This window comes from Lepus europaeus, chromosome 20 (genome assembly GCF_033115175.1).
Source record: "Lepus europaeus isolate LE1 chromosome 20, mLepTim1.pri, whole genome shotgun sequence".
NCBI lineage: Eukaryota > Metazoa > Chordata > Mammalia > Lagomorpha > Leporidae > Lepus > Lepus europaeus.
In genome coordinates this window covers 29098872-29121004 of record NC_084846.1, presented here as the reverse complement: position 1 = coordinate 29121004, position 22133 = coordinate 29098872, and positions in this window count along the sequence as shown.

The following is a 22133-nucleotide window of genomic DNA, read 5'->3' as shown; positions in this document are numbered from 1 at the left end:
AGAAACATAAGGATGTCTGGACCTTGGAGCACAGGAAGCACTGAGCTGTCCTTGAAGATGTAGGGGCTCCATTATCCAGGCTTAGACCCACGGCCAGGGCTTTATTTGCTGAGGAAGGCAGAGACTGTTCCAGTTATCCAGATATGTTATTCTTCAGGGGCTTCCATGACAAATGCTATATCCTGGGTGATTTAAACAACAGAAATCCGTCACACAGTTCTGGAGGCTGGAGTCCAAATAGTGGCCAATCTGTCAGCCAGGTTGATTGCTCCTGAGGCATGTGAGGCTCTCTCGACATTGATCAACTATAGCAACATCACCCCAAACTTGACATGGCATTTTTGCTGTTTCTCTGTAAGTCCGAATTTCCTCTTTTTATAAGGACACCAGTCATATTGGATCAGGATCAGTTCTATTGGCTTCATCTTCAGTTAATCTTCTGCAAAGACCCTATTCCCAAACAAGCTCATGTTCATAGGCACTGGGAGCTGGGACTTCAATGTCTTCTTGGAGGACAAAATTCAACACAAAACATGAGGTAACCTCAGCCAAAGAATTGCTTTATTTCTCCACTATATCACTATAGTCCATGCTATGTGAACATCAACTTGACGGCCTCACTTCTGTTCCTTAGGGAGCTGATACACACACACACACCAAAAAAAACCTAAACACACCCATTTTCCAGATGTTTGCAAGCTACATTCCTATTCTTTATAAAGTGGAAAACATTGTTCCAATCAGGACTCTGCTAGAAGTTTCCAACAGCTTTCCCTTCCTCCAAAACTTCCTAACCTTCTCCTGATGGTCAAGGCCTTTAGTTTAGGATCTGCTCTGGAAAGTGCACTGGCTCAAAGTTCAATGCCTCCTTTTTCTTTCATTTAGCAACTAGAAAAGTCTGGGGGCAGACATTTGACCTACCCGCTGAGAAACCTGCATCCCATTTCAGAGTGTCTGGATTTGAATCCTGGCTGCTCCCAATTCTGGCTTCCTAGTAATGTACATCCTGGGAAGCAGTGGTGAGGGTTCAAGTACTTGGGTTCCTGCCACTCGTGTGGAATACCAGGATCAAGTTACAATCATTACAGGCATGTAGGGAGTGAACCAGTACATTGGAGCTAGGTCTCACTCTCACTCTCTCTACCCTCACATAAACAAAAAGAATTTTTTTAAAAAGATTTATTTATTTATTTGAAAGAGTTACAGAGAGAGAGAGAGAGAAAATGAGAGAGAGGCCTTCCATCTACTGGTTCACTCCCCAGTTGGCCGCAATGGCCAGAGCTGCATAAATCTGAATCCAGAAGCCAGGGAGCTTCTTCCAGGTCTCCTATGTGGGTGCAGGGGCCCAAAGACTTGGGCCATCTTCTACTGCTTTCCCAGGCCATAGCAGAGGGCTGGATCGGAAGTGGAGCCACCGGGTCTCGAACCGGCACCCATATAGGATGTCAGTGCTTCAGGTCAGGGTGTTAATCCACTACATCACAGCACCGGCACCAGAATTATTTTTTCTTAAAAAGGGGTGGGATCCTGAACACTGAAGACAATTAAAATAAATAAATAAATAAAACTTAGAAAGTCTAGATACTCCACCCAAATCAGTCAACCTTTACTGAGAAGTCTCTCTGCTCTAGGTAGTTTGTTGGGGATCTTAATACAGACTCCATGATTTTGCCACGTGCATGTTGCTAAGAGTCCAGAATGGCTGGTCACTCCTGCCCCAAATATTCTCAGCTCTCAGGAAGGGCATGAGCAGAGAACAAAGTGGGGAGCTCTGCTTTTCAATAAGTTGTTGCATTTTTAGGGGAGCAATGAGGGAAATTAGGTGATTTTATTTTGAGGGCCCAGAAATTCAATATGCCCAACCCCAACTCCACATTAACATACTTTTCCTTTCCTACTTAAGGCTTTCTCCCAAGGGCTCTAGAATAAGGAATGAAACTGCCTTCTCTTTATTTTATTCTGTTTATTTTCTAACCTCCCTAACACAAAATAAACCAATAAATGAGAGAAAAATACTCCAAAGACTTTCCTGTTTAAAAAGAAGAACTGTTAAAAAGAAGAACTGTTGGTTTTGATTTTTTTTATAATAATCTCTCAGAAAGCAGCACTTAGAAACTCTATCGAACACCATTAAGTCACCTATCTCCTTTCAAAGCTAAATTGTCTCTGTTTCTTCAAACTTTCTCCCTGATAATTTGTGTTACTCTCTTAGACAATAAGTTCTGAGTGTGTGTGTGTGTGTGTGTATGTTTTGACAGGCAGTTATAGACAGTGAGAGAGAGAGACAGAGAGAAAGATCTTCCTTCTGTTGGTTTACCCCCAAAATGGCCGCTACAGTCGGCATGCTGCACCCATCCGAAGCCAGGAGCCAGGTGCTTCCTCCTGGTCTCCCATGTGGGTGCAGGGCCCAAGCACTTGGGCCATCCTCCACTGCCTTCCTGGGCCACAGCAAAGAGCTGGACTGGAAGAGGAGTAACCGGGACAGAACTGGCGCCCCAACCGGGACCAGAACCCGGAGTGCCGACGGCGCAGGCAGAGGATCAGCCTAGTGAGCCGTGGTGCTGGCCTGGACAATAAGTTATTTTAAATTATAGAGTCAAAGACCATATGCTGTAATTGAATGAGCATCAAACACATGTAAGGAAGGCTTACATTGATGTATCCCAAGAGATGCTATGGATAGGGGCAAGAAGACAGGAGTGTGCATGCAGAATAAACACAGTACTGTAAAACTGCAAAATGCCTGTAAAGTAGCACTGTGCTGATTGGACACATAGTTTCCCAGAATCGCAGCATGGGATACAAGGTGCAGGAAGTGTTATCTGGGCCTGACATGTGCTAGGTTAGAAACAGCCTGATACAGCAGGGCTTGGGTGCTTTCCAAGGATGTCAGCCCTATGATAGCTTTGCTCATGGGCCTCGACATACAACACAATCACATTTGCTATGTGACAGCGACTTGACTATAGGGTTCGGGGGGAGATGTGTCAGTCTTGTCGAGGGCTCTCCAACAAGCCACTTGGAAATGACTGGCAGACACCAGGTGTCAGCTCAGAGGCTGTCCTGTTGCAGACTCGCAGCTTGGAGACACAATTGCTGCCTTCAGTGATGCTCCATTTGGTGAATGTCATTTTTTTTTTTTGAAAGACAGAGTTATAGAGAGAAGTAGAGACAGAGAGAGAGGTCTTCCATCCACGGGTCCACTACCCAGTTGGCTGCTGCAATGGCCGGAGCTGTGCTGATACGAATCCAGGAGCCTGGAGCTTCTTCCAGGTCTCCCATGTGGGTGCAGGGGCCCAAGCGCCTGGGCCATCTTCCACTGCTATCCCATAGCAGAGAGCTGGATCGGAAGAGGAGCAGCCGGGACTAGAACCAGTGCCCATATGGGATGCTGGCACTTCAGGCCAGGGTTTAACCCACTGTGCCACAGCGCCAGCCCCTGGTGAATGTCTTGCACATCCCTTTATCTGCTGCTTTCCAGGACAAGCAGCACCTCCCAGGCTCACCTTTCCTTTGCACTCTGACCCCATGGAGACCTGTTCTTCTTCCTCCCTACATCAAGGAAACTAATTCCACCACCTCCCAACCCCCACTCCACCCCGCCACTGCTAGTTCCACCACCCCACGAAACTGCTAAAGATACCACTTACAGTCTTCCCGATCCCAGTGGATTTCTTTCCTTATCTATTTCTCTAAGTGTCTTTTCCTTTAATGAGTCTTGTTCTAATGTCTTCTCAACCTTAAAACAAATGCATTTATGATGAAAATGTCCTCTTCAAAGTCTACTTTTGTAGACTTTAGTTTCTATTCTCCACCTTTCTCCAATTTGAGTCCCAGATAAACAAAATCTACTTCGCTTTTAACTTCCTGTTGCAATCTGTTCAAGTCTTGCATCTGAGCATCCAGGATTCATTTTATCCTGTGATCCAAACACATGCACACACCTCAGCTTCAGTGAATGGGGTGGGCGAGGCAGGTGGAATCTTGGGTAATCATAAAATCCCATGGAAATTCCCAAGCATCGCAGATAGCATGTACTAAAAGTAATCAACTAGAGCAATGCACGCAGGATTTTCTGGGAGAACAAAGGTTATGAAAGAGGCTGGACTTATTTTTCATGACACACACAATTCGATTGACTCTTTACGTTTTCATTCCGAGACCTTCCAGTGTCATTCGGTGTTTGATGAAGATGAAATGGAACAGTGTCACGTGTCATGTCACTTACAATAACTTGGGATTCGGGTTGGTTGGGAAATAAGAGTAGGCATCCAAGGCTCACAAAGCTGCTTGCTGTAAATTCCTAGCACCTGTTTATTATTCACTTTTCCTGAGCAAGCAGCTCCCATAACATTGCACTGCCTGGTTCGTGAATACTATTAACTATTCCTATTGCATGTTACAAATTTGAAAGGTTTTTAAAGACAATCTATAGGTTTATGAATTGAAAGCCACTAAAATAAATCATCCTCGGTAATGAAGAGCAAAAAAAAAAAAGAAGAAGAAGAAGAAGGTGGGGGATAACATAATTTCTATTTGTCAAGGTATAGTGATGTCACTATCCATTTATCCCCAGCACTTAAAGGTTGAAGCTACTCAACAAATCTCTTCTCAGCAAATACATGGTGCCTAATGGTGGCCACAGCACAGGTCTCTGATTAGTTCACAATCACTCTCCAATCAGAACAGAAGACAAAACTTGCTTTTTCCTATCCTGAGCAATTCATTAGAACAATAACCTTTAATGCAATAGCTAATGACAGGACTTAAAATTTAAAAATAACCACACTGTGGCTTTAAAATGATCTCTTTGAGTAGTTCATAGATTAAACAACTTTGCTTCTGAAGGTGCTATTTTTATCCCAATCACTGTTTTAATTTCTTTCTCTAACCTGTAATTCATTTAATCACTAAAATGTCAGGATATGGAATAAGGGTCTCCTGGTCACGTTTTATCTTAATGACTTCCTTATTTGGCTGCAATGAACAGTTGGAGAGTTGTGCAGTGTTCAAGGAGGCCAAGTTGAGGTTGAAAATAAAGCCTTCGATCCAGGTGATAATCCCCATGCCCTGGCACTGCACTTGCCAGGAAAACGGAGCACATGGATCACACAGGCGAACTGCAGTCATTGTGCTTACAGGGTGTGGGATATAGGGTAATCTTTGGAGAAGCTGACTTTTTATTCTGCTTTTCTTCCTAATGACTACAGAACGACTGTCCCATGCTAGGGGCACCAGGCAGCACAGATTCCTCACCAAGGTCTCAATGCTGGTCAAATTCTAATCAAAACAGAACTAAGGGCTCAGAAAACAGCTGCTGCCCCTCTGCACTCTGTTGGGTGGTGGGGAACATGGATCTGAGCATGCCCCTGGGGAATTCGCCCACTCTGGCTAGGGAAATACTTACAGAAGCGGTTGGAGTCCAGCTGGAGTACAAGAACTTGAAGGCTCAGAGACAGAGAACTTAACGCAGACCTTAGAGGGAGAAATAGGAGTGGGGCTGGGCAGGGGCAGGAGGAAGCCCGAAAAGGGGAAAGGGGGAAAGGTTCAAAAACGGAAGCAATCTTGTCTGTGCATTTCTTCATTTGTTCTATGTATTTCAAAATTCCTAAAACCACCTACTAGCCAACCAACCCTTAGTGGGTCATTTATCTTCTCTGGTTCTCAGATTCCCCATCTCTAAATTCTGGGGGAGTAGGGGAAATAAAATGACAGCCTAATCACCAGTGTATGTCCCCTTTCACTCCCTGTTGAGAAAGCTCGAAAAATAGAACTTACTTGGGGAGCTTGGAGAGTCATAAATGAAATAATGTAACTAAAAAGAGAGAATGGAGCAATATGGTAAATGCTTCATGTCACAAAATGTCACCTCCTTCTGTAAGTGCCCCCATCATCATCAGGAAGGTCTAGAACAATCACACGATGCTTGGTACGGTTGAGTTTCTTGCAAAAAAATGGAAATAGTAAAGTGATTGAATTCATCTTCCAGGTCAAAATAGACCCAGTCAGTGTGGTTTCAGGAGCCAGAAAAAAATCCAAATGTGTACCTTTGATTTCTTTCAGCCTCAAAATCTGCCACCTCAAGACAATCTCTCTTAAAGCAGAGGGAAGCCTTGCCCCAACAACTACCTGACACTCTCTTTTATTGAGTGATAAAGACTTTTGTAACATAAAAATAGGGGCTGTTGTGGCACAGCAGGTTAAGCTGCCTTTTGGAAACACCAGCATCCCATATTAGAGTCCCAGCGACTCCACTTCCAATCCAGCTCCCTGCTAAATGCACCTAGGAAGCAGCAGATGATGGTCCAAGTACTTGAGCCTCTGCCACCCACGTGAGAGACCAGGATGGAGTTCCTGGCTCCCTATTTCAGTCTGGCCCAGATCTGACTGTTGAGGCCATTTGGGGAATGAACCAGCAATTGTAAAATCTCTTTCTCTGTCATTCCCTGTCTCTCTGTTAGACTTACTTTCAAATACATAAATAAATGTTTTTTAAAAAATTATTACTAAGCACTATACATATGTGGGTACTTCAAAAAGTCCATGAAAAATGTGTTACCAAAAAAAAACTGTGCATGGATTTCCAAAAATTTTTGGCATCAAAAGGATCATCTTTTTCAATTCCATTTTTTCACCAGCTTTTTAAAGTACTTTTGCACACCATTTTACTTAATCTTCACAGCAATTCCACCGTGCAGATGGAATCACTCATCCTGTTTTAAAACTGTAGATCTGGAGCAGGCATTTAGGACGGAGTTAAGACACCACTTGGGATGCACACACCCCATAGCAGAGTGCCTACATTTGAGTACCAGCTCTGGTTTTGATTCTAACTTCCTGCTAATGCACATACTGGGAGGCAGCAGATGATGGTTCAAATACTTGGGTCACTGCTACCTATATGGGAGATCTAGATTAAGTTCCTGGAACCTGGCTTTGACCTGACCCAGCTCTAACTGTTGTAAGCCTTTAGGGAGTGAATTAGTGGATGAAAGATCTCTGTCTACCTTTAGAATAAATAAATAAAAACCCAAAAACAAACAACAGAAGCTTTGCCATGATAAGTAATTTTCCCAGCGTGATACAGCCCATAGAATGTGCACTTTGGCAGCACTTTGTGTATTCACAATGTTGCATACCCATCACCGCTATCTGCATCCAGAACATTTCCATCATCCCAGAAGGCAACCCAGTGCCCTCTCAAAGTAGCTCCTTTCCTCCCTGTGTTCTCCTGGCCCCAGCCCCTGGTAACCACTCTCTGCTTCCTATCCCTATGCGTGTGCAGAGGTCCTATTCTTACACATCGGGCTGCACTGTACTCTGCACCACAGTAAAATGTGGAACAGGTCTTCAGGTGCTTACGGCAGCCCTAAACAAAATCAGGAGGATTAAGAGCTAGGCAGAAAAGTTAGCATGGTAGATGGTAAGAGTCATAGTTCCTTACCAATAATAATAATAATAAGCAATTAAATTTAAAAAATAAAACAATGGAGTTTCCTTCTAAACTTCTTTTTAAGCCAAACTGTGTATTCCCATTATTCCTTTGCTGTAAATAAATATTTAAATGCTTGAGTATGGCCAACAATTTAATGTAGATGATTCTTTTTCAGTTTCTGCATTTTATTAACCTTATGCTGAGAACCCAATTCTGTCTTAAATTAGATACTATAAGCAAGGGGAGGAAAAACAGAAACAACATGGAATTTGTGAATTTTAGACACGCATTGGGATGAATGTGTCCATTATGAGGTAAAAGTAGGTGAAAGGCTCGAAAACAACTGAGAGTAATAAGATCACTGCACCAAGATGTTTATACTGCTGAAGAGAACAAACTCTCTGAGCCTTCTGGAAGTGCCTTTTTATACACAATTTGTATGCTAATTATAAATCATTTGAATATATTACATAGAGCAAGTTCCCTGAGGACCTGGTGTTTGGAACAATTTGTCCTTAACGGCAATAAAGAGTGAAATATCATAAAAGCTGAAGTTCTCTTCATGGTCTCAGGAGCCTCCACTCTCCACAGTCTGCCCCTGTTTGCCCTGCAATTTCCTTTCTCATTGTATGAGGCACGAGCCTGAAAGGTCCCAGCCACAGAGGCTTCCAGGTTGCTCCTTGACCACACTCACCCAAGAACCTCAGCAGTGGCCATTCCCTCTGCTTGAAAGGTGTTATCCATGGACACCCACAAAGCTGACTGCTGCCTTTAGCCTCGCTGGCCCCTGCCCTGACATCCCCTTCTCAGTCAGGCCTACCCTGGCCACCTGGTTGAATTTGCAGCGCTGCATCCTATATTCTGTTATTCTGCTCCATCTTTTCCATAGCGCATATCAGCTTTGACATAACATGCTAAACAAAGGATCTCCAAAAATACCATGGAAAAGGCTCATTATGAAAAAACTGTGCAGGACTTTCAAAACATTTGGCATCAAAATAAACTCCTCTTTGAATTCTATTTTTCCATGAGCTTTTTGATGTTCCCTGGTACTTCCTGAGTTTATCATCTCCCTCTCCTGGTAAACTGTAAACTCCACAAAACAGGGATTTCTGTGCCACCTCCCACTGCGCTCAGCAGGACACCTGGCTTGGGGACACTCTGACTTGTCTGGAATGAGACAGCAACAGCTGCTGGTTGTGTGCAAAGTGGGACTTGACTTCAGGGATCAAGCTGGAAAGAGGTTTCTGAGGAGCAAATGGAAAACAGTGGAAGAGAAAAACAAAGCAGAAAGACAGCTGTACAGAAAAACATCAAACAGAGAAAGTGACGACCAGCAGTGGGGAAGAGGGAGTGGAAGCAGGAGGTGGAGGAAATACTGAGTCCCTCTGCCCTGTGTGGAATGGAAGCCTCTTCCACACCACCTGTCCAGACCAGGAGGAGGCTGGTCTCTGGTTTTGCCTCTGTTAGTCTGGTTGGCAAAGAAGTGAGAACAGAGCTAAAAGATCTAAAGGCCTCTGAGGGCCTGGGTACTCCTGGAGGTCAGGGATAGGGGCAAATGGAGCGACAGCCCAGAAGTGTCCCAAGCAGTAGAGATCCAAGCTGGAGGAATGCCTTCATTGCCTCTGGATCCGTCTGCTTTCCGTTGCTGTCACAAAATACCTGGTTGGGTACTTCAAGAAGAAAAAAGGATTATTTAGCTCACAGTTTGGAGGCTGGAAATCCAGGATCAGGTGACCTGGTCTATTTGATCACTGGCGAGGGGCCCCTTGGCTGTATTACAATAGGTGGTCTTACTTTATAACAACCCACTCTTGGAGCTAGAGTTGTGGTGCAGCAGGTTAAGTTGCTGCCTGGGAAGCCGGCATTCCATATGAGCACTGGTTTGAATCCCAGATGCTCCACTTCTATGCAGCTCCCTGCTAATGCACCTGGGAAAACAACAGAAGATGGCCCAAATGCTTAAGCCCCTGCCATCTCTGTGGGAGATCTAGATGGAGTTTCGGGCTTCTGGTTTCAGCTTGGTCCAGCTCTGGCCATTGTGGCCATTTGGGGAGTGAATCAGAGGGCAGAATATATTTCTCTTTCTCTCTCTCAAACCTGTAATACTGACTTTTGAAGAAAAAAATAAACCTTAAAAATAAATAATCTTAAAAGCCCACTCTTGCTAGAACTCACTTTGTGAGACCAGTATTAATCCCTTTTGAGGGCAGCACCCTCAATGACCTAAGTACCTCCCACCAGCTCCACCACCTCTCGCCATGGCCACACTGGGGATGCAACTTCCAACACGTGAACCTTTGGGGGGACACACTCAAACCACAGCAGTCATTCCTGACCCAAACGTACAAAAGAAATAGAGAGAGACAGAACTGGCCAGCTCTTCAGCCCAGGCCCAGGGTTTGTGGAAATGTCTTTTAGTTGAGTAGGCACTTTAATAGGAATCTGATCCCACAGGGCTTGCCAAGGAGATGCATGTTCAGTAGCAGGAAGAAAGGTTGAGAAAAGAGGCTTAACCTGACAGCCCATTTAGAACTCATTCTGAACAGAACTGGACATCCTTCAAAGTCTTTTTTTTTTTTTTTTTTTTTTTTGACAGGCAGAGTGGACAGTGAGAGAGAGAGAGAGAGAGAAAGGTCTTCCTTTTTGCCGTTGGTTCACCCTCCAATGGCCGCCACGGCCGGCGCACTGCAGCCGGCGCACTGCGCTGATCCGATGGCAGGAGCCAGGTGCCTCTCCTGGTCTCCCATGGGGTGCAGGGCCCAAGGACCTGGGCCATCCTCCACTGCACTCCCAGGCCACAGCAGAGAGCTGGCCTGGAAGAGGGGCAACCAGGACAGCATCGGTGCCCCGACCGGGACTAGAACCCGGTGTGCCGGCGCCGCAAGGCGGAGGATTAGCCTAGTGAGCCGCGGCGCCGACCCCTTCAAAGTCTTAACCTGGGTGCCTGTGACCTTCACGAACGGGTACGGAAGTGGTGTTTAACCACTGATAGTGCCCAGGCACAGGAGAGTGCAAATCAGAAATTTGAGCATACTTTGTTCTAAAATGTAATCATGGCCTTGGAGAAAAATGAATGAATTAGGTTCCCTTGTTCAAAATTATGTTAGGTTCCTTCTTGGTCATTAGAACATATGTTCACTTTTTTCTCCATAGAGCCCTTCCTAATAGATTTCCCAAGGGGAGAGAGAGGAGGAAAAAAAATCACTTATTCGGCTGGCGCCATGGCTTAACAGGCTAATCCTCTGCCTTGTGGTGCCGGCACACCGGGTTCTAGTCCCGGTTGGGGTGCCAGATTCTGTCCCGGTTGCCCCTCTTCCAGGCCAGCTCTCTGCTATGGCCCGGGAAGGCAGTGGAGGATGGCCCAAGTCCTTGGGCCCTGCACCCGCATGGGAGACCAGGAGAAGCACCTGGCTCCTGCCTTCGGATCAGCGCGATGCGCCGGCCGCAGTGGCCATTGGAGGGTGAACCAACGGCAAAAAGGAAGACCTTTCTCTCTGTCTCTCTCTCTCTCTCACCATCCACTCTGCCTGTCAAAAAAAAAAAAAATCACTTATTCACTTATTTTCTTACCCTGAAAGCCTACTTCCTTTGTCAGCACCCTACTCCACCAACACACACCATGGATAGGAAGTCACCTCCATAGCAACCCGGCTGCTGAAATACCCCAGGTCAGACAGATGGATCTAGTGGCCTCTGGTAGGAAGAGTATACATGAAGGGACTTTAAAAATTCATGGAAAAACTGAATTAAAAGATAAGTTTATTTGGGTGCAAAAATATTTGAAATCCATGATACAAGCTTATCAGTTATATTTACATATATAAATATATATAATATATAAATATATTTATATATTATATAATATGTATTATGTAATATATATTACATATAATATATATTATATATTACATATAATATATTACATAATATATATTACATAATATACATAATATATATTATGTAATATATATTATTACTATTAAGACAATGACAAAGACTGAGCTCCCATCAGCTGGTTTATTTCTTAAGTGACCACAATGGGCAGGGCTTGGCCAGGCTGAAGTCAATAGCCAGTCACTCAACCCAGGTCTCTCACATGCATGGCAGGGACCCAGATACTTAATCCATCACTGCTGCCTCCCTGGGTCCACATTAGGAGGAAGCTGGAGTCAGGAGGCAAATTTGACTATCAAATCCAGGGTCTCCAACATGAGATGCAGGTGCTATCCATATAACTAGATCAACACTCACCCCATATATTTCTCAAATGAGAATTTAGCAGGATTCACAGACACTGACCTCCACGAGTTACTTAACAATTGCCCTTGGGTCAAAAAGCAATCTCAAGTAGCTGGGATGTGTAGCTGATATCTTAAAGAACATAGCAAGAGACATGCTGGCTTCTTATTTCTTGTTATTCCCCAGTCTCATCCACCCCCAACAAGGTAACCTTAATCCTATTACACATTATGGAAGCAGATCTTCAAGAAGAAATTGGGTTACTATTGATTGCCAACCAATGAAATTTTCACTGCACATTGTGGTTCTCTAAGATGCTTCTCACGGCACTGCTTGGGGTGACATCATAGACAACATGTTTGTGTCGGGGAGGGCCACACATCGCTAGTACAGAGGTTGAGGTTTGTATCTTTTCTTATTAGGTAGGAGTTATTTCAACAGGCTCTCCTTTGAAAGAGAACATGACAAGCTAAATGACAATCTGTCATATACTATTGGGAGTCCCTGCCACATAGACCAGAGTTTCTTTAAGCACAGGCCTCTCTATAGATTAAAACATATATCTTAAGCACCAATGTGAAACTTAATGCAAAAGTTCAGAGGTGCAAAATAATTTAAATGTGCCCAAGTGGTAGCAATAACATCTCTAAAATCTTGGCAGTGAATTATGGATATGTGGAATATTAAAAATGCAAAGCTAACTCAATTTGCATTTGCAATGCCCCCTAGCTGTTACTGGGGAGGAGGAAATTGCTTTCCACGGAATTCAAGGGCATACTACTTAGTGCTGTATTTAAGTCAAGGAGGAAAATCACTCATTTTTATTCTACCACTTAACTTGTGCTTATGTAATCTGTCTGGCACTGGAGTCAGTTGTCTGATATTATTTTCAATCATAGAAAGAGAATATATAATTCAATCATTACACCTTTATTTTCACTCGCTTGGTGATCTCAAGAAGCCTTATTACCACCAGTAAATCCTGGCCTGTCATCAATCAGCGCTGGGCTCCAGGACTGTCCCTGACAGGCATCATCAGCCACAGGATTGTTTTGATTTTTGGAAAGGAGTATGAATGGAGGGCAGGGTGACATTTGCCCTGTCAGAGGCGGCCAGAGGACGTGTTCCTCCACTGAAGCCCCCCACTTTGCACTTTCCACCCACACGTCCTGTCTCCCTGGCAGGTAAATTCTGAAAGACAGGCTAGATGTGTATGCAAGTCAGTAGCTAACAGACTGCAAAACAGGGAATGACTTTCAAGTGTGTGCAATCCCCCACCTTGTTCTTTCTGTGCCGGCTCCTTCTTGCCTTCCCCACCAGCTCATCCGAGTCCAGTTGTGTTTTTCCTGGGAATGGTGCTGGGTTAACACAACAGGCATTACCTATGCTGCCTATGGGACCATGACATTGACATTGTCCACTCTCTCGCTTCAGCAAAGACACCCACGTTGAGCAGCTATCTGCAGAAGGGAGACTCAACTGAAGTTTCTTATGGTGGAGACTCAACAAGAAAGATAGTGTCAAGAACCAGGGTCTGTGGAAAGAAGGTGCAAGTAACATGGTCCCCCTGGGTGTGGTGAAAGGAGAAAGGACAGAGTTGGTGGCAAGCACGGCCAGAAACCCCACTTTAGAGAACACCACTCGGCCTGGGGCGGTTGTCCCCAACCTCTGTGATTATGTTTGATGGCCATGCTGGTCATAAGTGGTCACAAGTTGTTCTCCCCAGATCTCACTGTGTTCTTTTTCACATATCCTGGATGGATGTGTTACAATCTACTGCAATGGATCCTAAACCCTAGTGTCATAAGAACTGTAGCTTCACACCCAGGAATTCTGGCTTGTCAGGTCTGGCAAGGAGGTCTAAGGATCTGCGTTTTCACTAAAATCTCCCGCTCACTGGGGTGGACATTTGTAGCTGTGAAGGTACCCATGTACTGCATCAGAGCACCTGAGTTTGTGTCCCAGTTCCACTCCTAATTCCAGCTTTCTACTACTGTGGACTCTGACTGGCAATAGGTGATGGCTCAAGTAGTTGAGTCTCTGTGGCCGATATGGGAGACTCGATTTGAATTCCTGGCTCCTGACTTTGGCTTGGGCCAGGTCGTTATGGGAATTTGGGGAGTAAACCAGTGGATATGAACTCTGTATCTGTGTGTGTGTGTGTGTGTTCTTCTACCTCTGAAATAAAAATCCAAAACAAAACAAAACTCCGACCCACCTCCCCACTCCCCACAAATTGTTCTAAGGGTAGCTCAGGACCATTCTTGGTGAAATGTTTTTTTTTAGAAGCTGTAGAATGAGCATACTGTTGTGGATTCTAGGTTGAACGGGTCTCCCCCTCTCATCCTTCTCCCTTCTTCGCACACACAACCCAAACTTGCTTTGGTCCATGTGATTAGGTTATCTCTTGGTTTCTGTCTTATGAAATAAAATATCTTTTTTGGCAGGCTGTCATAAGCTAAAATCATTACTTTGACTTCTATAAAGAGGCAGAAATTACTCTACAAAATCAAAGATGAGGCACCAGGGATCCCCAGAGTATGGCATTTATATGGAATTGTAGAGCAAGACCAACTTCATAAACCCAATTCCCCCGTTTTTCTAACAAATGAAACATCTTCAGCTATGGTATTTGGGGATTTGATAGTCCTAAATGGAGCATTCAGAAAGATAAATAATTGTAATTTAGAGGGTTATTCAAAAGCCATGGAGTTTCCTTATATATTTATAATGCGTGTGAGCAGCAAACCAGGTGAGACAGACTAATAGGAGTATCTTTGACAATAGATAGCCCATTTGGTCCTCGGAATTCTAAGCTCAGTCTCTGGCCAGATAGTATTTTGAAAAAATCAGAATACAGGCTATTGTTATGACAATGCCACAGAGAGAGAAAGGAGAATGGAAAAAGGAGAGGTTTACGGGTCACACTGCCCTCTTCTCTCTGCTGGAGGAGAAATGGGCACATTCAGAAAACCTCAGAAGAGACCTGCAGGTGAAGATGTCCAGGCTAAGACTACAGAGGGAAGGCCTCCCAGTTACAAGGGAAGCCTCCCCTGTGACCTGCGCGTTTCATCATGCCCTGTTGCTTTCCATCCTAGCTGGGTCTCACCAGGTGATTTCTTAGTCTGACTGTGGCACCGGGAAGAAGGGTGACTCAGAAGTGGCTCTGAGAGCAGACTTCCTGCATTTCACTTTCCTCTCAGATTCCCAGCACGGTTCCCACCACTGTCACCATCTCAGCCCCAGATAGAAGCGGCTTTCATTCCAGTTACACAACCAAATATTGACAAAAGCTCCTTATTATAACACAAATGTAACCAAACAAAGTCTGCCCACTTTTTCCAAAAAATAAAAAGTTTACACTAAGGAGTTCAGTTCCAAAACCTCAGGCCCTCTTGAGCATAGGCCAGAGTTCCTTCTTCTCCACCCAGTGTGCCTGTCCCCGGAGCTACTGGCTGCTGTACACAGTGAACAGTCTGATCCTTCAGGAGAGAAGTCACCCAGTGCTGAGAGAAGACTTTTGTGCCTTTAGGTCTAGCTGTATGCTCATTCTGTAACTATGTGATATCATGGCACCCATACAGCAGGAATTACGTATTTACAGCAACAGCACAGTCACTCCATCTCAAAGGAAAAGAAAATGTATTGAAATATGACATACACTGGGCTGATAAATCAAAAAATATTGCTAAAGATAGGGCAATATAACACAGAAGCAGGCTCGAGGGGAAATTGTCACAACATAGATAACACTGGGTTAAAGCTACGGAAAAATGAAAAGGGGGAAACCAAGCTGTTTAAACATTAAACATTTGTTTAAATATTAAAGTAAAGTTAGCCTGACGGCAAAATCGATATTAAATCAGCCCTGGAAACTGTTTTACGACCTCAAACACTAGGCTTCACTGCCAGTGTCATAAATGATGTCACTTTGCAGCACGGCTGTGGCCGCCAACAGGCAGGTCAGAAATGCCAGCTTTAATTTTAAAATGTTAATTTGTGATGTAATTTAGAGTTTACTCCTAGGGACAAATGTCACTCTCTGGACTGGAGTCCCGCAAAGCGCTGAGGTGAGCAAAATGCACCTCCTCTCCGTGTCCTCCTCCCCGGGACCCTGCAGCTTGCAGAGGGGCCTGCGTGTTCTCTGGGGTTGCAATGAAGCGTTTGGGGACAGTAACAAATGCACTGAGCTTCTCTTCCCGGCAGTGGAGACAGAGTTTGAGGAAACACCTCTGGGATGAAAGGAAACTACAAAAAGCTCTACCTGGTGCAGAACATTCCATGAGCAAGTTGCGACTCAATGTCTATAGTGCAGATAGGGTGTGTTTGCAGCACAGGTAAGAGTCTCTTGCTGGCAACCAAGCTATGTGACTTGGGAACAAAACATTCCCTTTACTCCCAATCTCAGCCCCTCCCGAATCTGTCCTCCTTCTCCCTGTATACCCACCCTCCCCGCCCCCCGGGCTGTCACACAGTCAGAATGTCTACATTATTGAGCTGTTTAGCTGGAGACATTGAAGGAACTGCTGCAACACCCATCACGTTCTGCTTTGCGGAGGTTGCTGGTCTCCCCAAGGCAAGATCATCTGCAGCGGGGGTAGCTGCCTTCAGTGAGTGGGGGTGATGTTCCTCAGATACAGGTCACAGCAGAATATAGCAGGAGATCCTTCAGCTACAGTAGTCACAGTCCAGAGCTCTGGAGGTTAACTAAACCCTTGTAGGTAAAATCCCTGATACAAAGGCGTACAGGAGAGCTAAAGGTTGGGGGAGATAGAAAAGAGAGGGAAGGGAGAGGGAGAATGGGACCTTCTCTACTCTGGTATGACTTCTTCTTAAATTAATTGTGTCTACCATGTCCTTATTTCCCAGAAAAGTTACATTTCAAAGTGGGGGTTGGGACTTCAGCATATGGATTTAGGGACACCTCCGTGCGATGGATAACACTGACAAGTTATCGTAGGGGCCAGGAAGAATTCAGGTAATGAAAACACAGTGATAGGCGCTGAGCGAAAAGGGAGCAATGAGTGTGCAACAAGCAGGAGAATCAAAGACATGGCCTAGTTCAGGAGGGTGCACTGCTCAGAACTGAACTCAACCTGTCCATGCTCTTGGCTGGCCAGGAGGCCCCCGTGAATACTCACTCCTTCTCAAACCACGCAGCTATTTACATTGGAATTCCATTTCTGCTGAACATGGACTCACTTTCATCTTTTTCTTCTTAAAAACCAAAGGAGAGGCCGGCGCTGTGGCATAGCAGGTTAAAAGCCCTGGCCTGAAGCGCCAGCATCCCATATGGGCACCGGTTCTGGTCCCAGCTGCTCCTCTTCCGATCAAGCTCTCTGCCATGGCCTGGGAAAGCAGTAGAGGATGGCCCAAGTCCTTGGGCCCCTGCACCCATGTGGTAGACCTGGAGGAAGCTCCTGGCTCCTGGCTTCAGATAGGCACAGCTCCAGCCATTGCAGCCATCTGGGGAGTGAACCAGTGGATGGAAGACTTCTCTCTCTGTCTCTACCTTTCTCTGTAACTCTGTCTTTCAAATAAATAAAATAAATCTTAAAAAAAAAAAAAAGGAGCATGAAAAAGAAAAGACTGTAATATGCAGAGCAGAAATGGGGAATGAATTCATATTTCCCTGTCAAGGTCCCACAAAAGAAAGCACCCACAAAAGCCTCTGTGGACCCAGGAAGCTCACAGAACCTGGCAGTGAGTGTTCCTGACCCCCCCACGCCTCCCCCAGCAAGGCACCACCTGCACTGGAGGACACGCCCAGGGTAGGAATCAATCAGGGTGAAGGCAGGGACCTCTCACACCACAAAGAAGAACACAGACAAGAACAGCTATTATCCGCTGCAGTCCAGTGGTGGAAACTTCACTGATGAAGCCATCTGCTGCTGCCTTCCCAGACACATTAGCAGGGAGCTGGATCAGAAACAGAGCAGCCAAGACTCAAACTGGCACCCTGATATGAGATGTCAACACTGCAAATGGTGGGCTAATTCACTGCAACACAGCACCAGACACATCCATTTTGATTTTCTACATAGCTTAGAAGTGAATCCACCCCTTGACCCCATGCCCTAGTAGATTTTTCTATATCTTCGGTTTTCTAAAAACTTACAGACAAGATCCTTCCTGTAAAAGAGAACAGGTGTTCCTATGTATATTGGCTGTGATGAAACTCCTCTGCCCCAGTTCTGTCAAAGTTGTGCCGACAAACAGGAATAGATAAGGAAATTATTCAAGAAAGACACTGTTTCTAATTAGAACAGCATAAACAAATATAGTGTGGGTTTTGCAGGTAGAGATTAGAGTCTTCAATTCATGTTCTACCTAACCATTTCCCTAGGGAGAATATGCTGCTGGGAGAATATATGACAATATGCTCATTGTCATATGAAGGTCTGATGTTTTGTTTTGGGGTGATATTGTACAGAATATTGCAGAGTAATTATGGGAAGGAGTGGTCCCCAAAGACCTTCATAAAAAGATTAGGGATATGCTGTGCTACCAGCTTCTAATACATCAAGGAAGGGCTGGTTTGCAAACAAAAAGGTGATTTTGCATTCAGTCTCACAAACACGATGCTATGGGCAGTTTTAAGAGTAAACTGCCTGGCCACCTTCTAAGTTACCTCATAAACAGCTCTTCCTCATGACTCCTGCTCTGTGAAAATACTCCCTTTATGTGAGTGTATGACTTAATCACTTCCGTCAATATTTGCTAGGCCCTATTTTTACTTACATGGAGGTTGAGGCAAAGAATAAGCATTTATCTAGAATTCCAACACATCAGGCTTTGCCTTTGAGGAGACCCAATACTTTGAAGAATAAAGTTTCCAAGGCAAGGAAGTATAAATGTTTCTTCCCCTAGTAATGCTAACTGAACTTGTCATATTAGTCATGGTAACTCCTAGTACATAAATAAATCAAGGAGCTCAGTGCTCATTGGATGAGCATGGAAAACAACATGCATACAACCAATTGCATATAAAAAATCACCAACAGGCTTGGAATCTAACATATTTTCAATGGACTGTGTTGAGCTGTGCTCTGGATTAACATATTTAAGAAAATAATTGGGGCTGGCAGTGCGGTACAGCAGGTTAAGCTGCCACTCACTCATGATACAGGCAGCCCATATGCACTCCAGTTCAAGTCCTGGCTGTTCCACTTCCAATTCAGCTCTCTGCTAATGCACCCTGAAAATCAGTGGAAGATGGCCCAAGTGCTTGGTCATCCATTTTGGATGGAGCTCAAAGTTCCTGTCTTCAGCCTGAAACAGCCCTGGCTGTTGCAGTCATTTGGGAAGTGAACCAGTGGATGGAAGATATCTGTCTTTGTCTCTCTCATTTTCTCTCTCTGTATTTCTGCCTTTCAAATAAATAAATCTTTAAAAAGAAGAAGAAGAATCACCTGCTAACCACAGGGACCTGTGACCTTTCTCATCTCCCAACCCAGGTATATAAATTAACCTGTTACCCTTCCTGGTCTATAGTGTGGTGTGATAACACCAACTGTCCATTGATTAGCTGAGTCACTTTTACCTTTGTGTAATCAAAAACTCAACCAAACTTGCTCAAAAAACAAAGAGGGTACATTGACTTGGATAAGTAGGAAATCCAGAGAAGTAGAGCAACTGCAGGTGTGGGTTCCTTTGGGTGTGAAAGCACTCCAGGTGAACCTGAAACACCTGTAAAAACAGAGTCTCTCTGTAGCATGTGTGACCCTAGGAGACACTGGGAAATATGTAGCTGTTGTCTAGACCTTGCCCAAAGTCCTCTTTTTAGCTGGAGAAGCAGAGGCCCTTAAATCAATAGCTGGTTCTAATGAACCAACACAGAAACTGCAACACATTCCAGTTGCCTTACCAAACCCTGGTGTGTCACTATTTCATTCAAGAACATTTATCTTCAGCAATCTAGGTTTCCAGTTTTCTAAACATTCCAAGATACATTGGACGTAAAATAGTAGCACACACCATGACAATAATGATCTTGCTTGAACTGTGTTGGACTCAGATTGCCTTGGACTGCTGGAAGGATTCCACCCAATTTCTAGCCAGCCAGTGGATCCTGGGGCCCTTATGAGAGTTCCAGATCACTACTGTGCCCCACCTCAACTGCCCATCAGACTGAACACAGCCCTCCTGATAACAATGAATAACGAGACGGTTCAACGCCCTTCTGAGAAGCCGCAATGGTTATGTCTTTTGTTATGTCTGCTACTGTTTGCCTCCAACTCCAGACATCACACAGCTCTCATGCAGTTGGAGCTAGAGGTTTCCAAAAAAAGATGGAACCTGCAGTAGGTAACTCTACCTTGGAAGGACATTGAGAAAAAAGGCCAATGCCCCCAGAGTGGCTGAATGTCCTTGACTCTTTAAGGGGAAGAAGACAGGCAATGGTTCCTCCTTTTGAGCTGGCAGATGGGGCCTGGAGCTTTTGCTGGACAGAAGGCATTTCTCTCTCTGGACCACCCACAGCCCAGGTCCCCCCACTCCAGCCCCACAGTTGAATCCAAACAATCCTGCATGGTATAAAAATCCCCAGTGCCCAGCAGCACCAGGTCTGTAGTGCACGCTCATGAAAGGGCACTCCTGCAGCCAGACTGTCGGTTTCTAAAGAAAACTCCTTTTAATTTTAACTGGAGCCCTGGCATCAAAACCAGTGGAGAAGGGGGATTTGTTTACGAGTTTCTATGGCAGATTATGCGTTTTATTTGCTCCTTTCCACCACTTTTCAGTCTGTCATTTTGGTAAGGATAACCCCAGTGTAAAATGTTCCCGTAATGATGCTCCGAAACTCTCCCAGCCTGCCGCATGCCAATAAACGCCTGGAATAACTGTCAGGCTAAATGAATCCCATTTGGACAAAATGATTATTGAAAGTTATTTTAGTTCCCTGTTAAGCAGTTGCGGAACAGAGCTGTAATCAAAATGTTTATTTCAATTAGAATTATTATGGTCAATAAAAACCTCAAGTAGAAAGTAAACTACACTTTATCAAATCAAGTAAAGGCCACAGCTAGTTACACTTCTGCTTTCACACGGCCTCTGTCCTAAACGCTGACAAGAGGCACAATGACCAGGCTTTTCCACAGTGCAGGAGCAGCTATAAAGCTGCTTCCACCCAACAGATTCGGAGTCCCTTGCCCTGGGTGCACAAAACGTCGGTTCTTTCCTGATGGTTGCCATGGCAAGCAAGTGGGCATGAGCCCATCCGTTTCTGCAGTTACAAAGCAAAGTAGCACCACTGCACACCAAATGGCTGAGAAAAGGCCATGGGGGCTGCCACACCAACAGAAGCACTTATTCACCCCAAGCCCCCGTCACCATAGTAGCATTTCTTTTCTGGTGGTCCCAAAAGTGGCCAGGAAAAAAAATGCTCCTGCTTGTTAGGCTGGTGCTGTCACCCTCACCAGAAAACAGTTTTGGAGTTAGGGGGAGAAGGTAGAGAGAATATAAAAGCTATTTCAATCCCTTCTTCCATGGTCCATCCACCCTTGAGCCAAAATCTTGTATACACACAAGCAAATAACTTTCTCCCGCTATATCCTAACAGTTTCCATTACAACCCTCTATGCCTAAAAGTATCTGTGTTGTTTTTATAAATCTGAACATCAGGGCCACACCCCCAATCAAGTAAGTTAGAATCTCCAGGTTTTGGACCTGGCAGCAGAGTTTGTTCAGTTCCTCCCATGATTTCCATGCACCGTGAACCCCCTACCACAAGGCAGGAGTTCTCAAAGTATGGTCCCTGAACCAGCAGCATCGACAACATCTGAAAACCTGTGGGAGATGCACATTCCCAGGCCCCACCCCTTAAATACTTGGTCAGAAACTAGCCCCAAGGTAAGTCTGGTGCAGACTCAAGGCACCAGATTTCTCTTAAAGAGAAAAATCAAAGATGCTTATAACAAACTCACCTGTTAAAAGAAGGCAACATTAACCCCAGTAGAACAAAAGCAAGATGCATAAATGAGCAATCTGCTGCACAGACCAACTGAATCTTTAAGACAAAAGGATATAAAAAGAACAAGTGGGAAAATTACCTCTTCATTCTTTCTATTTATTTATTTATTATTTGAAAGGCAGAGTTACAGAGAGGCAGAGGCAGAGAGAGAGACAAGTCTTCCATCCTTTAGTTCACTTCCCAAATGGTCGAAACAGCTGGAGCTAGGCGGATCCAAAGCCAGGAACCAGGCACTTCTCTGGGTCTCCCCTTTGCGGGTGCAGGGGTTCAAGTACTTAGACCATCTTCTGCTTTCCCAGACCATAACAGGGAGATGGATTGGAAGCAGAGCAGCCAGGACTTGAACCGGCAACCATATGGGACGCCGGCACTGCAGGCAGTGGCTTCACCCTCTACGCCACAGATCTGGCTCCTAATTTTTCTTAGATAAGGAAGATGAGTCTCTATGAGCCAGCACTGGTTGACTAATAAGGGAACTATAAGGAA